This window comes from Periplaneta americana, chromosome 11 (genome assembly GCF_040183065.1).
Source record: "Periplaneta americana isolate PAMFEO1 chromosome 11, P.americana_PAMFEO1_priV1, whole genome shotgun sequence".
NCBI lineage: Eukaryota > Metazoa > Arthropoda > Insecta > Blattodea > Blattidae > Periplaneta > Periplaneta americana.
The window spans coordinates 131,022,453-131,037,956 of NC_091127.1; positions in this window are offsets into that span (position 1 = coordinate 131,022,453).

Here is a 15,504-nt window from a genome sequence, read left to right on the forward strand (position 1 = left end):
GGGTGGGGAGGGGATTCGAGCCACTTGGAGCGACCGCACAATTAATTAGGCAACCCGCGTGACAGTTGAGTGCACACGGCTCTGTCACTTCCCAGCGACGCGACGGATCGTCGACGCATGCGCGGGCCGTCATTATACGAGGTCGGGGAAATACACTCTCCAGAAGCGCGTCCTAGTACAGTGTCAAGTGCAAACCGTCTCTTGAAGGGAATGCGCTATTAGCTATATATACGGAATGTACTTTATTTGTTACAAGCTGTTTGTTACTTTTAAATTAACCACTGTGCAACAGGTATCACGTAGGTAGCCCGGGTTCCGTAAAAAGTGAAAAAACTATAGTGAATTTGTAGTTGACTGTGTTACTATTGCAGTTTTGTTCTAGGTTCTCCCGTTTCCCATGTTAGGCACGAATGTCATTCAGTCCGTTCTTCATTCCATCAGCATCTCGTAACTAGGGCTAGGATTTTATGACTTATATAAATCATGAAAAAATATCCTAAAAACAATGTATTTATGACCTAAAACTCTTTCAAAAATGTCCTTAAAATGCCCCAAAATTGATCTTACATAATTGGCTTAGTAGCAAAAGAGGTTTTGTACTACTTCATATTTAGACTAGTAATTAAATTAAACTAGTGGTTTGTGCAGCAACTGCTGCAAACTACGTTCATTAGACGTTCAAATAAACATTTTTCAGATTTATTTTCAATGAAAAATACCAGATATTGTGAAAGTTATTTGCTTCCATAATAATGAAACATACTCCCTCTAAATGTTTTTTTTTTCCCAAATACATTTTCTTGAACCTATGTACATGTTCAGTTTTTGAGTTTGAACGCGAAAACGCAAATAATAATGTCAGGACGAACAGTGAGTTAATCATGTGGGAGTAAAGCAATAGATAATTCAGGTCATTGTGGATTGTAGTTAAAAGTTAAAAAAAATGTCAGGTTTGCCATGCTTTCGAACAATAGACATAGCATGTTGGTATAGCTGCTGCATGTTTCGTGAACTACTTTGAAATGTAGAGGGTAAAATCATTTTATCCTGCTAATAGATCTTGCTGAAATGATCGGGAGACTACAAAATCTTGTAGGTCTCTTATTTTACAGGTAAGTAATATCTTTTGGTTTTTCCTTAGGAACTGTTAGTTTTGCGCTCTCTGGAGCCAATACTGAAGAAAATCACGCATCTAATTATCTACACCACACCGCCATTAAATATATAAAAAAGACCCAACACCACTTGATTAATAACTATAAAATATTTTATATTTAATAATATTATTATCTTACGTAAGCTTTGTATTTTTCAGTAACATGTACTATACTATATAGCAGTCACTCAGTAAATTATAGAAATGAAGATCTAACTTAAGTTATTCTCTACATCCACTTATATAACCCGAAAACGTTTCACTTTCATATCATCTATATAGCATTAATAATATATAATATAATTAATGAAAAATAGTCGCATCATGGCATAATAATATTTCATTTCTAATGGTAATAATGTCATCAAACCACCTCATGTTTTGTAGTTTTTAATATCCAATACACAGCTGTACTCAGAAAATTACAGACTACAGAATTAGATCTGTAAATTATTTTTAGTAAGCCTAGAGGTTTTTAATAACCATTTGAATTTGAGCTCTAAATATGTCAGCAATCCTGCAGGTCACGGCCTTCATATAATATTGTTTATTGTAGTGTGTGTTCTGTTTTGTTCTGAATTCTCAAAACTGACGACAGATGGATTTTGGAAAACAGGAAAATTATGTAGGAAAACTAACGCTTCATTGAAAGTTACTATTTTTCTGAAAATCCTTGGATGCCAAGCTTCAAAATGACGAACCATTCATTAAAATCCGTTCAGCCGTTTTTCCGTAATTTCCATTACCAGTTCAAATTTTATATATATATATATATATATATATATATATATATATATATATTCTAGTACCTACATTTAAGTTTATTTAATTTTACATAATTTTTTCTAATTGGTACCTGATGTAGTTTCCATGTAGTCCACCACAAGACCACTCTTATCAGGAATTAGCAGGTATACCAATAGGAGTCTATATTGAAGGGGTGGTTGGAGTGTACTACGTTAAAATGGCAATATTTGTGTAGAAAAACGATAAAAATATTACACAAAATAATGGGTATTAGCCACCAGCGTAGCTTGGTCGGTTACGGCGCTTGCCTGCCGATCCGGAGTTGCGCTCGGTCGCGGGTTCGATTCCCGCTTGAGCTGATTATCTGGTTGGGTTTTTTCCGAGGTTTTTCCAACCGTAAGACAAATATCAGGTAATCTATGGCGAATCCTCGGCCTTATCTCGCGAAAATATCATATCGCTATCACCAGTTCCATCGACGCTAAATAACCTCGTAGTTCATATAGCGTCGTTAAATAACCAAGTAAACAATAATGGGTATTAATGGACAAAATATGTAGACAAAATATCAAAGGAAATAAACATTAATTTATATTAATAATGGGGAATAGTGGCCAAAATTAAATGAAAATGCCTCAAAAATGTCCGAAAAAACAAAAAAACAAAAGATGCTTTTATGAGTTGAAACAGGCAAAAAATGCAAAACAAATGCCGTAACAAATATGTCTTAAAACAGTTTAACATACAGGGGCATCATTTTATTTTTACTTCAATTTTTATTGTACCTGAGTTTTTGAATGTACTTCACTCCCACCCCTTCTACTAATGAAGTTTCAACTGTTTTCCATTCAGAATCAAGGCCGCTTATAGTAAACGGCACTGAGTTACTGAGTATAGTACGTTCTAGAAATATGTTCGCGTTTTCCAGTGACGAAAGAACTTTTAATATTGAATCATATTTTCGCACAGGTACTGTCCGTTTGCCTACGTCACATCCCGATTTCCCCCACCTGCTTCTGCACGGCCCTCTGTAAAAGCAGGGCTATCTTAGCTCTTTTCTGAAAACATTAATTTCTCTTAGGAATTGGACGTTTACGTAATATTATACAACTGTTTAAAATAACTTAAATAAAAGGGCCTCGTTAAGTAATTAACTGTCACGTGATTTCCCTTCTTTCTACGATCCTGCGGCATAACCACTTGGACGGAGAGTAGATAGCATGTCCGAGTAATTTTATCTATGCGGGTCGGGCAGAAGTGAAGATTGAATTTACATTACATAAGGTACTCTTTTATAGAGTAGGTACAGAATTATTTCAACATGAGTTACTAGTACGAAGGACGAAACTGGTAATTGGAATTAGATGCAATAGTCTATAGTGCGATAATATGCGCAAAAGAACTGAAGCCTGTAGGCTATCGAAATGAACGGCTACCATCTTCAAAAATGTGTTTAAATATCCATATTATGATTATTTTTCAATTGAACTTCATTATTCTCTATATTGTACGCTAATGTGCTATAGACAGTATAATATACACTGCATAATGAATACGTTCGCATGGATAGCTCAGTTCGTGAGTAAAAACACTTATTCTTAATACAGTACTGCATTTTGATTAAATAAAAATCCTAATGAAAATTATCGAACTCAAAATCGCGATATTTCCTTGTTTACGTAAATGGATGAAGTACTTTTCTTCCCTCCTATACCTAATAAAGTGATGTGTTTGTGTTTTACGCCAGTATCATCGAACTCCAGTTGTGGAAGGGGGTAGCGAACGGGTTTTCCGGTTCTCTAAAGGTATAGCCAGGTTAATATTAAAAATGTTAGTAAAAATAAAATGATGTCCCTGTATAAATACTAAAGCAGATATGTTTCTGGCTTACTAGAAAAAAGATGCAATTTCGTCAAAATCCTAGCCTTATTCATAACATTCTCCGATCGCGGCGCGCCGGTTGGCAACGCGCTGTGGGGTCTGGTGACAGGATGGAGTTGTTTACTTGAAACCTGAAGACGCATCGAACTGTAGAGTTGTCAGCTAGTGTAGGCTATTGTATATTATTCTATTACTGTGATGTACCGAAGTACTTATATTTTCGTGCAGGAATTCTGCATTACCATACGGAGAGAATTTTTCTCCGCTCCACCCATCAATCATATAATGCAGAATTCCTGCACGGAATTATCATACATACTTGAGTACATCACAATAATATGATATGCGTGGTTTAAGACGGCGCTCATTCCGTCGGATCCTGGCTACTTAGTCACTCGTAATGAGTGCACCTCTGCACATAGTGTGTTGGACATTGTGCCACTGTCACTCATCTGTGACACAGTACATGAGGGTTGGCCACTAAAGGAAAACTAAGAGGTGGAACTTAAACTGAGGGGATTCAATCCAGGATCGGAACTGAAATCCGGTGTGGCTTAGTGAATAAAGCGTGAGCAAGTAGAGCTGAAAACTCGGGTTAGAGTCCCGTTCCCGGAGAAAATATTTCTCCGCTCCACCCATCCTTCATCATAGTGTGGGTTAGTAATGCACCCAGCTTGGGTTGTTAGCACAAGATATGTAAAAAGTTACATTACTGGGTCGTAGTGACCTCCAAATAGCAACATAAACAGTACATTTAAGGGAACTAGGTAGTGATTAGGGGTAAAAAATCCCATCTTTTATTTTGTGATTTAAAAAGTTCAAAAGATGCTCATTTAAACAATACTCTATTATATATATTTTGGTGGTATCTCTGCAGGTAAGCCCCTTGAATGTCCTCTTTAAATTTGGCGGCTCATGTAATTCACACATACCTTTTATTTAATGCAGTTTTCAGTAAGTTGATGTATTTCAAACTTAAGTGCATTTTTCTCTGAAACTACTAAATCTATTTATATGAAATTTTTAAAGTATTTTCTGCAGCCTTTGTTCTACAAAGTAGACCTATTGGTTTGTGAATATCTTACACATAACACGAGAAAAAAATTATATGCTTTGAAATAAATGGCAAAAATTGTTAATCAATATTCAATATTATTTTTCTGCTTCACTGAGGGTAAAATATTTCACTAAATTTTGCTTTATAATTTACAATATACATCACTTGATAACTTAAAAAAATACAAGGTATATAAGTGAAGATCGTAGCAAGTAATGTGCACCTGAAGATAGAAGTACATTTAGCAAAACGGGAAAACAGGTTATCAGTTACGGCCTTTCTTTTGCACTTATATCCGAAACTAATTAGTTGTGTTTCATACCACTGAATTCAGAATGATTTATTGTTTAATCATGGAAGTTTTTATTCTAATCTGAACACTAAATTCCTAGAAATATTCAACTAAACTTCTATACTGAAATTCTTTAATCGCATAGGCATCACTACTCACTATCCTTAAATTGCTGATTTCACTGCATAAAATTAAAATACATAAATCTCCCTTTCAATACATGGTTAAGAAATACTGTATTAGTTGCAGTGGATGCAATCGAACATATACGCCCTATATTTAGATTCTGATATGCGCCCCAAAATAGTAATACAGAGTGGAAGTGAAATAACCCTGTAGATTGAAAGGGACAATAGGATACACTTAAATTAACACAAAACCTATAGGCCTATTACGTTTTGTGATTAAATGCACGGTTAAATACAAAATTAAATTGCAACTTCCAGCAGTCTGGTAACATCGCCGCTAACACATTCTTGTCTCTTCTCGTAATACAGATGTAAGAGGTCAACGAACTCAGGTCTGTCTTCGTAGGTGAACTACATTCCACCTCCCTCTCTGACTACGACGTTGCGATCTGTTTGCATCATTCAGCAACTTGAAATTAGTAATTAATATTTAAGGAGAAAAATTCGCTCCGGCGCCGGCGATCGAACCCGGGTTCTTGGTTCTACGTACCAAGCGCTCTGACCACTGAGCTACGCCGAATTCAAACTCTTCAAATATTAATTGTCAATATTACAGATATTATTCTGTAGGACAAATTAATAAATCTATAATATTCTCATAGGTGCAGCGCATATATTTGTACAGTGCGCTCCTAGTATAACGGCAGTTGACATTGGACATATACGTCAACATATATGCCTAACTTGGAGTCAGGGAAACATTGAAGGAGGAGGATTCGGTCCGGTACTGTGGATTGAATTCGGCGTAGCTCAGTGGTCAGAGCGCTTGGTACGTAGAACCAAGGACCCGGGTTCGATCCCCGGCGCCGGACCGAATTTTTCTCCTCAAATATTAATTGTCAATATATCAGATATTATTCTGTAGGACAAATTAATAAATCTATAATATTGAAATTAGTAGTTTTTAAATTAAATTTACATGAAAACGGTCCACACTATTGAAATATGCCAGAAGGATAAATGATTCTTATTAGATTTTCTGTCGATATGAAGAATAATTACGATTCTATTTGTAGTAGTTACCGAATAAGAGGGTTTTAAACATATCGGAAAAGAAAAACATTTGTTCCTGAAAAAAAATTATGAAGTTTCCACCAATATGTATTACAGCTTTTTATTACATACATTAGCTATTCGCTCTGAAAATCTGCAGTGTTATTTCCCGTCCACCATGTATATGAATTATCAGAACAGTTTAATACAATTAAGTAAAGCCTAATGGTAATACATTTACAAAAATTAAATTATATCATTTATGATGAAAAGCAATTCCATTATGATAGATAGTATTATTGAAATATTTCGAGACGTCTAGAAGGAGAATGGTCTGCACAAGAGGTTTTTTTTTTTTTTTTACCTTGGGGATTTAGTGAAGTGAATTTTTTAATGGCAGGCAGAGTAACTATCTCATGCCCCCATGTTTTAGATTGCTACCAGTGCACTTCATTAGAACCAGGTACCCAGCTTCGAAGCCGTTAGCCCTGTGAACTTACAATATGTTTATGTGTCCGGTGCGTCAGGGTTCAGACAGTTCATACAGACAAGTCTGCACAAGAGGGAAACAAATTACGAAATATAAGGAATACTGTTCGAGTTTGGGATTCGTCTACAAGAGCGTCGCGACACGAGGAGGTTTTACTCACCCGGTTGAGGATTGGCCATTGTCATCTGACACACGGCCATCTCCTACGTGGCGAACCTCAGCCGGAGTGCGGTATGTGCCATGTTCCACTTACGGTGGAACACTTTTTATTGCGTTGCAGGAAATATGACCATGCACGGAGGCAATATGGAATTCGGCCGACATTACGTGACGCTCTTGGAAATGATTTTAATTGTACAAATGCAGTTCTGAGATTTTTATCAAATACAGGTTTGGATAAGGTGATTTAGTTTTTTATCTATCCGTTTCACTTATCCTCCGGACCCTTTACATCCGGAGGTTACATTTGTTGTTTTATATTTGATTTTACATTGTTGACATTTCAGACTTTATACATCCGAATATTTTATAAAATTTTATGGTTTTAAAATATGATTCACAAGTTATCTCTGGTGGCCTTAGCTTTATTGTTTTATTTGTTCGTCTTGAATACAACTTAGTGTGGTAGAATTGCTAACTTCTATGATTCTGTAGAAATCACCTTATGTATACTGCATTTGTGTGCCTCGTTTTACCGTGACAACGCTTTTTAGTTCTTTTAGCACTCTGATTATTATATTATTTATGTATTTGTTATATTAAGAATTTTAGATAAGGGCGCAAATAGCCATAGTAGCTGACGCGCCCTTCTTAAACCCTACTACTACTACTACTCGAGACGTCTAAGACAACTGAAGTCTCGCGCCGTAGCGTCGTGGTGTAAGGCATTGTGCCTGGACTCGCGTTAGAGAATTAGTCCTCATAAGGAAGAAATTTTCTCATGAAATTTCAGCCAGTTTATAAGACCAGTAACCGGCAGGTGGACATGAGACAGCAGTCGACTAATCGACGAGAATGACAAGACGAGATTCGAAAGACAAATGCAACGAACACAGCGAGCGAGAGCGGCAGTTAGTTTTGTTCATCTCTACAATTAAGTCTCGGAACGAGTCTTAAGGCCAACACAACGCACGTACTTTTGACGAAAGGGTTATGCACGTCCGATTGGTGGAAGGAAATGTTTCCCTCTTAGTTCTTATACAATGTTTATTCTTTTCTTTCTAATCTCTATTTATCCCCAAATGCACTGTTGCCACATTGACATTTTTCAAGTCACAGTCACTCGAAGACGATTGTTTACAAAATCTCTCCGAGGCGGGGAAATGTCCGGCAACCACGCGCGCTAGATCGATCAGATCTGAACAACCGAAGCGTGGAATTTGATCTAGGGCCCTTTGCTTCTAACCGCGGGAGAATTAGTCAAGTAGGAAGAGTAGCTTTGATTGGGTTCGGAGCTGATTGAAGAAGACAATGCGAATAAGAATAAGTGGATGGCTTCTCCCTACGCACATCAGCAACTTGTCACTAACTTTAGTAGAGAACCAAAAGGAAGAATGACTTTAGCAGTAAGTTCTATAACCACAGAGAACGAAGGAAATTTTCGTTATTTCAATCTTTTATAATAATAATATGGGCAATGGGATACAGAGTGACACATTCCAGAATTGAAGGAAAAGAAAGTTACGTAACATGAACTTTCAGTGCATAATACCGTTATGCCCCAGGGCTTAAGCAAGCCCTGCAGCAAGATTCAATTTGGGCATTAATTTCTAGGCAAACCAGGAAAAGTTTCATGAAAGGTGAATGCATCGTATTTGTATTAAGCAAGATACGCAAGGTAGTCCCAGCTTACGAAGTATGTGCTTAACCAGCGTTTCTCTACTGAGCACCAAGAGAGCAGCGAACTGATGTCTCGATAAGAGACATGTCGCGCGTGCTTTCGATCACCAACTGCGATAAAAGTATTCTTACGCCACGAATCACAGCTGGACTAATCACATTCGTCCATTGAAATTAAGCACACATTTTAATTGGTTAAATTAAAAACCGCCATGGTCCGAACTCTTCTCTTACGCGTAGTCCCTACAAAGCGACTTATTACCGTATTTCACAGAATCTATTTAATTGTAATATTCGTAGATGATTAAGATGGCATCCTAAAGTACGTATAAACGAAAAAGGTCCTGATGCCCATCTCACGTGCTGGGTATCGTGGTTGATGCCACTGCCGGGAAGCCGGTAGGAGAACATAAAAAACGTTAGAAGATTAGAGGGCAGTCATAATGAAGAAAAAGGCTGAAGGAAGGAAACAGATTTTTATGGTGTCATCTCCTTCTAGGGATATATCATGTAAGTAATATGTCATGATAGTTTGTAAATTAAATAAATCAAATAAAGTTTTGTTCATAATTAATTCAATCTTGAACATGAGCTGAGAAACCAAGTAGTTTTCCTATAATACCCTGAGAGAACCAGCTCATTCAGTACAATCGTTCCTTTTTTCCATTATACAAAAATGGTGTTGTTAGAAAGCCTGATAAGTTTGAGTATCCTCTACTCCACATCACTTGTTTAAGGAGAAACGACTAGAAATAAACAGAAGATAGGGAAGACATGATATTGGTGAAGTGCCTTCTCCTAACCCCAAACTTGGAGAAGAAGATATGTACAGTCTTAGACAAAAAAAAGTCCTGCGAATTAGGATTTCTGATTAGGGTGGATAGAATCCTAGATAGAGAATACCGAAAATAAAATTATTATTATCCTCATTCGATACGGCTCAACGTTTGGTCGCACTGAGTTGCTTGTCTTGCATCTTGATTATAATAATTATATTACATCCATGAGCAGGCTTAAGATAAGATGGTCGACCTAGTTGGCGAGTTGGTATAGCGCTGGTCTTCTATGCCCAAGGTTGCGGGTTCGATCCAGGGCCAGGTCGATGGCATTTAAGTGTGCTTAAATGCGACAGGCTTATGTCAGTAGATTTATTGGCATGCAAAAGAACTCCTGCGGGACAAAATTCCGGCACATCCCGCGACGCTGATATAACCTCTGCAGTTGCCAGCGTCGTTAAATAAAACATAACATTTAACAAGATAAGATGTGTAATTCCAAATTAATTATTAATTGTTATCAGCTTGCCGGTGATGATAATACATTAAATATTATTTTATTTATTTACTTTATACGTAGGCCTACTTTATAAAGTATACTCGAATTAAAACAATTATATTTTGTGAAAGGGGATGGAAGTTATCCCTGTCAGGGATGATAATATCAATTTACGAGAGGAGGATAACTTTCCAACAGGGGGAAATCCCCTCCCGCAGTTAATTCGCACCCTGGTGAAAAGTATTTGGAAAAAACAATCGACAAATATCTGTGAATTCGCCTAAAAAGTAATTTTTTCAGCTTCACTAGAACCAAGCTAAATTATTAACCAACACCTGAAGTTTTCATAATTTTGTGCAAGATGAGTGCCTAGAAATTTGACTGAAGGAAACGACGCATAACGAGTTTAACTCTTTTCCCAACATATTCAGCTCTACAGCCAATACCTTTACAGCTTCTGAATAGAATTTTGAGACTGGTGAGAATTGGATGTGTCAGTACACTCCAGAATCCATTATTATTAGCAAGGTATGGATTTGTCACTACCAAATCGGTAGAACAGAAATTAACTGAGGAAATGTTAATGACTGTGGCCTCCTGAAACTTGGAAGGACCATTTTGTATCAGATTAATAAAATAAATGCAGTGTTTTGAAAGGAAATTTGAAAAAAGCCATGATATTCAGAATACGTAAGAAATCATGAAGTCGAGTTCCTATTTCATGATAAAACCAGCCCTTTCTGTACAAAAACTGAACAAGAACCTAGCTAGGAAATGATGTTATAGGCTCCATACAGCCCAGATTTATCCCTGTGAAAACATCACCTGTCTCGATAGCTGGAAAGAAAGCTTAGGGAAGTGATGACAAAGCAAGCGCATTTTTCTGACCTTGACGTCGTGCGCGGGCATCAAGCGCTACGTATGGAAGGAGGAATAAGCAGCCTGTTGGACTAAGGAAACAGTGGTGCACAAACTTCAAACGGAACATGAAATTTTATGTCATTTTTTATAGCTTCTTTCTATTTGATATCTATATTGTCTGTAAAACAAAAGTATTTACACCAAATTTCTTATTACTGCACTTGTTTTTTAAACGTTAATAACATAATAAAGAGTTAAGAAGAAATATTCACATAAATTCCATAGCAGTACAACTATAGTGTACTAAGTGAATGAAACACATCATTCATAAAGAAAGTGGTATCCCAAAAAAAGAGATTGAGTATGACTTCAGTTGGAATTTATATTGATGGTATTTATAACCTTATAAAAGTAATCAATGAACTAAACAAAACAATATTATTTTATACTACAAAGCAAAGTTATCTAGGTACTGTATATGTTTTAAGTGTAACTAATATTCCATAACAAACTCTTATCGCATTATGCTTTTGAGGTGATATTGGTGAGCAACTTAATATCATCAGAATATTAAATTATGTTCTCGAAACCTGCTGTAGCTATAGAGCTGACATTTTTACAACACAAGGATACATATATTTTGGTTATGATGTAGGTCTAATAGTAGTTACTTTGTTAATTCATTTCCTTACAAGCATTAATTTTCCATGCGAATATTTTCAACATTTTTAATACACTATCTTCAGTAATACGTACAGTATTTACGGTATATTAGATTTACCAAAACATTGTTTCAGTATCTGTAAGGCTACTAAATAAATAGGCCTATATCTGAAAATTTCACTTTTCTATAAAATAAAGTTGAAAAAATATTCCTTTTGGATAAAAAAAAACAAGCTTATGAAAAATGAGCATTAAAATTGAAATTTACTTATACTTCTCAGACAAATAAAAAATTAACATGGATACAGTTCTAATAAGTTCTCTTCACTTTATCAATTGAATCAGTGATGGTCATCTATATATATAGCTCTCCCAAGTGGCATATAGTCCCTCACTGAAGTTAAAACAAGGCGGAGGTATTTGAGAGGCAAAAAGAAGCTGAAACTGGACCGACATGAAGCTGCTTAAGGGGTGACATATGATGATGGAGTCTTCTAGGCTCTGAAAGTTTGTGGCTCATTTCCTGTAAATAGTAATTTTAGAATATTTAATTCTTTCAAACATGATACCTCAGTCAAATATGGTGATACCAAGAAGATATTGGTGTCATTTTGAAGCTTGAAATGTCCCCCAGTGCCTGACAATGAGTAAAATAACATTAATATAATTAATAATTATCTACGGATTTTTACATGGTTTATGCAACATAAAATATTATTGTAATTTACATATATGGTAATATTTAATTAATGTAAATAAACATAAAAAATAGCCCTATGTCAGGCACTAAAAATAGTTGTAGCTATAAAACAGTGAAAAAACTGTGGCTCTATCTTAAAAACTGCATGAGCTATCATGTTTTAAGTTGCATGTCAAAATTATAAACAAAATAATTTTTAAAAACAATTTAGACATAATTTCAAGGGATCTGTTCACTTCATTCTCTTTTTGGTACCATTCTCAATTGCATAAAAATTTTACAGAGCAAAATTATACAAAACAATTTTTTTTTGTATGTATAGGTGTACATGAGCATTAAGATAAGATGTGTTATTCCAAAGTTATTAATTGTTGTCAGCTTGCCGGTGATGATAATACATTGAATATCATTTTTCCCTGACTGGCTTAGGGGATAAAATGTTTGCAACAAATGACCTAGTAATGAAATAATTGTGGAAATATCTCCACAAGAAAATCACGAAATTTGTTTTAATTTAATGTTTAGGTGAGGGGTTTGGACCTTTTCCATTGCTGGTTGTCACAATAAAAAATTAAGACACAGCGTTTCGAAGGGTGGTTCTCCCTTCGTCTTCAGGTGGAAGGAAAGAGAGAAGAGAAAAAAACCTGTGTTGGGATCGTTACGTACAGCTATTCTGTATGACTGATCGTTGATTCCTGGCTTCGGTGGAGATTATAATTAAGAAAGACCCGAAGTCACTAGCAATATGTTGGCACTAAACCAAACGGAAAGAAGAAGATGGGCGTGAAGTGGCTAAAAAATTGATGAAAGGCACACAGAAAGAGGGTGGGGAACTAAAAAAATAAACAAGTGTTATGATACCGCGATTGAAAATAAAAGGAAGATAAAAAGGAAAAAAACTAGTGACAAAGGACATGATAAAAACTACTACTGCCACATAGCGGTAGCAGACATTACTACTAACTACTAAGCTGCAACACTAGGTTGCGGTTGTCTGATGGTGGAGATGACCCCCGATGGTCTACGTGGTGTTGGTGACAGCATTCTTCCCCTTGTATTGAATATTTCTGATGTCTTGTTCAACTATGGGTAACCAAATATCCGGAAGAATTAGAATAGGTTGACTAATGGCATTGTCCGGAAAACTCATATGAGAGGCTTCCTTGTATTTCCTCTGTGTCAGAGAACGCTCAGTTTTTAGAATTGAAGTATTTTCCCACTTTATCTTGTGTCCAGATTCAAAGCTGTGTTGTACTATTCTTGATTTATCTATTAGGCATTGCTTCAAGTTGCACTTGTGCTCCTTAATTCTTGTGAACAGAGGTCTGCTCGTTTCACCTATTTACACGCGACCGCATTCACACGGAATGTTATACATGCAGTCTCTGGTATCCATGCAATTAGGTTTGGGTTTGTTGTTGGACAGGATTCGGGCTGAGTGTATTCTCTGATTTGAAGACCGCTCTGATGTTATATTTCTTGGTGATTTTCTTGAATTTTTCGGAGGTGCCTTTTATATATGAGATGACTATGGTACTCAGGGGGTCAGGGTTTTAATTTGTTTCAAAAAAGAATAAAGATGCTCCCTAGTTGTTGGTAGAAGTGATCAATAAGATAGGAAATAGATTTTAAAATTTAATTAGTGTTCGAATTTTTTTGTGTGTTCTGTAATGTTCGTAGATGTAATGTTCGTAGATAAATAAAATCCGGATGAAATAAAATTTGAACTTCTATGTACGATAGTTCGGAAACAGTCTGTGAGTCCGGATCTGGACTACTTGTTTGTAATAGTTAATTCATGTGAGAGTTTTTGTATGCACAAGCAATTCAGACTTAACGACCTTCTCACCTCTGTACTAAATACAAAGCGGATGTGTAGCAAGGCATACTGTTTATGGAAGTTGTTAAACTATGAACGTGCTTGTGTTGAGTCGTGTTCTTTTTGTTGTTGCTCACATTATCCCCGTGATTAGTGAAGTAGGGCAGAGATTCATGTGCAATTTAACATAAGAACATTGTACAAGTACTGCAATTCTGTGGAGCAAAATTTACGCAGATCACCCCCAATAAGTTATACTATGTACCATTACACTCTTCTGCTTGTATCACAGTCACTGTAAATAACCTATACTAATAATAAATCTGTAGCCAGATTTTTCTGGTAATTTTCGATTTTCCAAAAATAATTGGTGTTAACATGTATAATTAACCATCCTGAAAACGAAAATCGCGTTTTTTATTTCTGTCTGTCTGTTACCTTTTCACGCGATAATGGCTGAAGCGATTTATATGAAAATTGGAATATAAATTAAGTTCGTTGTAACTTAGATTTTAGGCTATATTACATTCAAAATAATTTATTTTAAAGGGGGGTTATAAGGGGGCCTGAATTAAATAAATCGAAATATTGATTTTAATGAAAAATGTTACATAACAAAAGTTTCTTTAAAAATATTTTCCGATAAGTTTCATTCTATACAAAAGTTTGATAGGACTGATATTTAATGTGATAAATTTTTTTATTTTATTCTATGCTCGACCATGCCGAAATGTAGTAATTATACACCTGATAACAGTCCTTTAATGCATGTCATTAAAGTGCACCTACTCATTAAAGTACAGGTGTTCAACCAATGACAACTCAGCTTACAGGTGTTCAGCCAATGACAAGTCAGCTTTGTACCGTTATAAAACCGCAAGTATCGATTATTCTCGGATATGCAATCGAAAGACAATTAGCGAAAAGTCTCGGAGGCTGGAAATCCAGTACTGTCGCAGAAGGTTATGTTCTGTTACTATAATAATTAGCGTTAATTGTAAATAATATTCAAATAAATTCAATTTGTCATCTCGTTTTTCCATTCGAATTCAATAATCAAGGTTATATCAAATTTAACGGGATTACATCAAGGTCAATGACATTTTTGTGTCTCGGGAAAAATCAATACTTTCGCGTCTGCGCACATGTCACAATTCACGACCTAGAACAAGGTCACTTCCGATCTTGTCAGATACAAATAAAATGTATACATCTGAATAATTTCAAGTTAGAAATATGGTCGAGCATAAAAAGTCGTATGAAACTCGCCTATAATGGTAATTAAGAAGCTCGTATGAAAATTATGAAACTCGCTTGCGTTCGTTTCATAAACATCCATACTCGCTTCTTAATTACTATCATTATAGGCTCGTTGCATAATGTACTAATATTGGGTTATTTTACGACGCTTTATCAACATCTAGGTTATTTAGCGTCTGAATGAAATGAAGGTGATAATGCCGGTGAAATGAGTCCGGGGTCCAACACCGAAAGTTACCCAGTATTTGCTCGTATTGGGTTGAGGGAAAATCCCGGAAAAAAC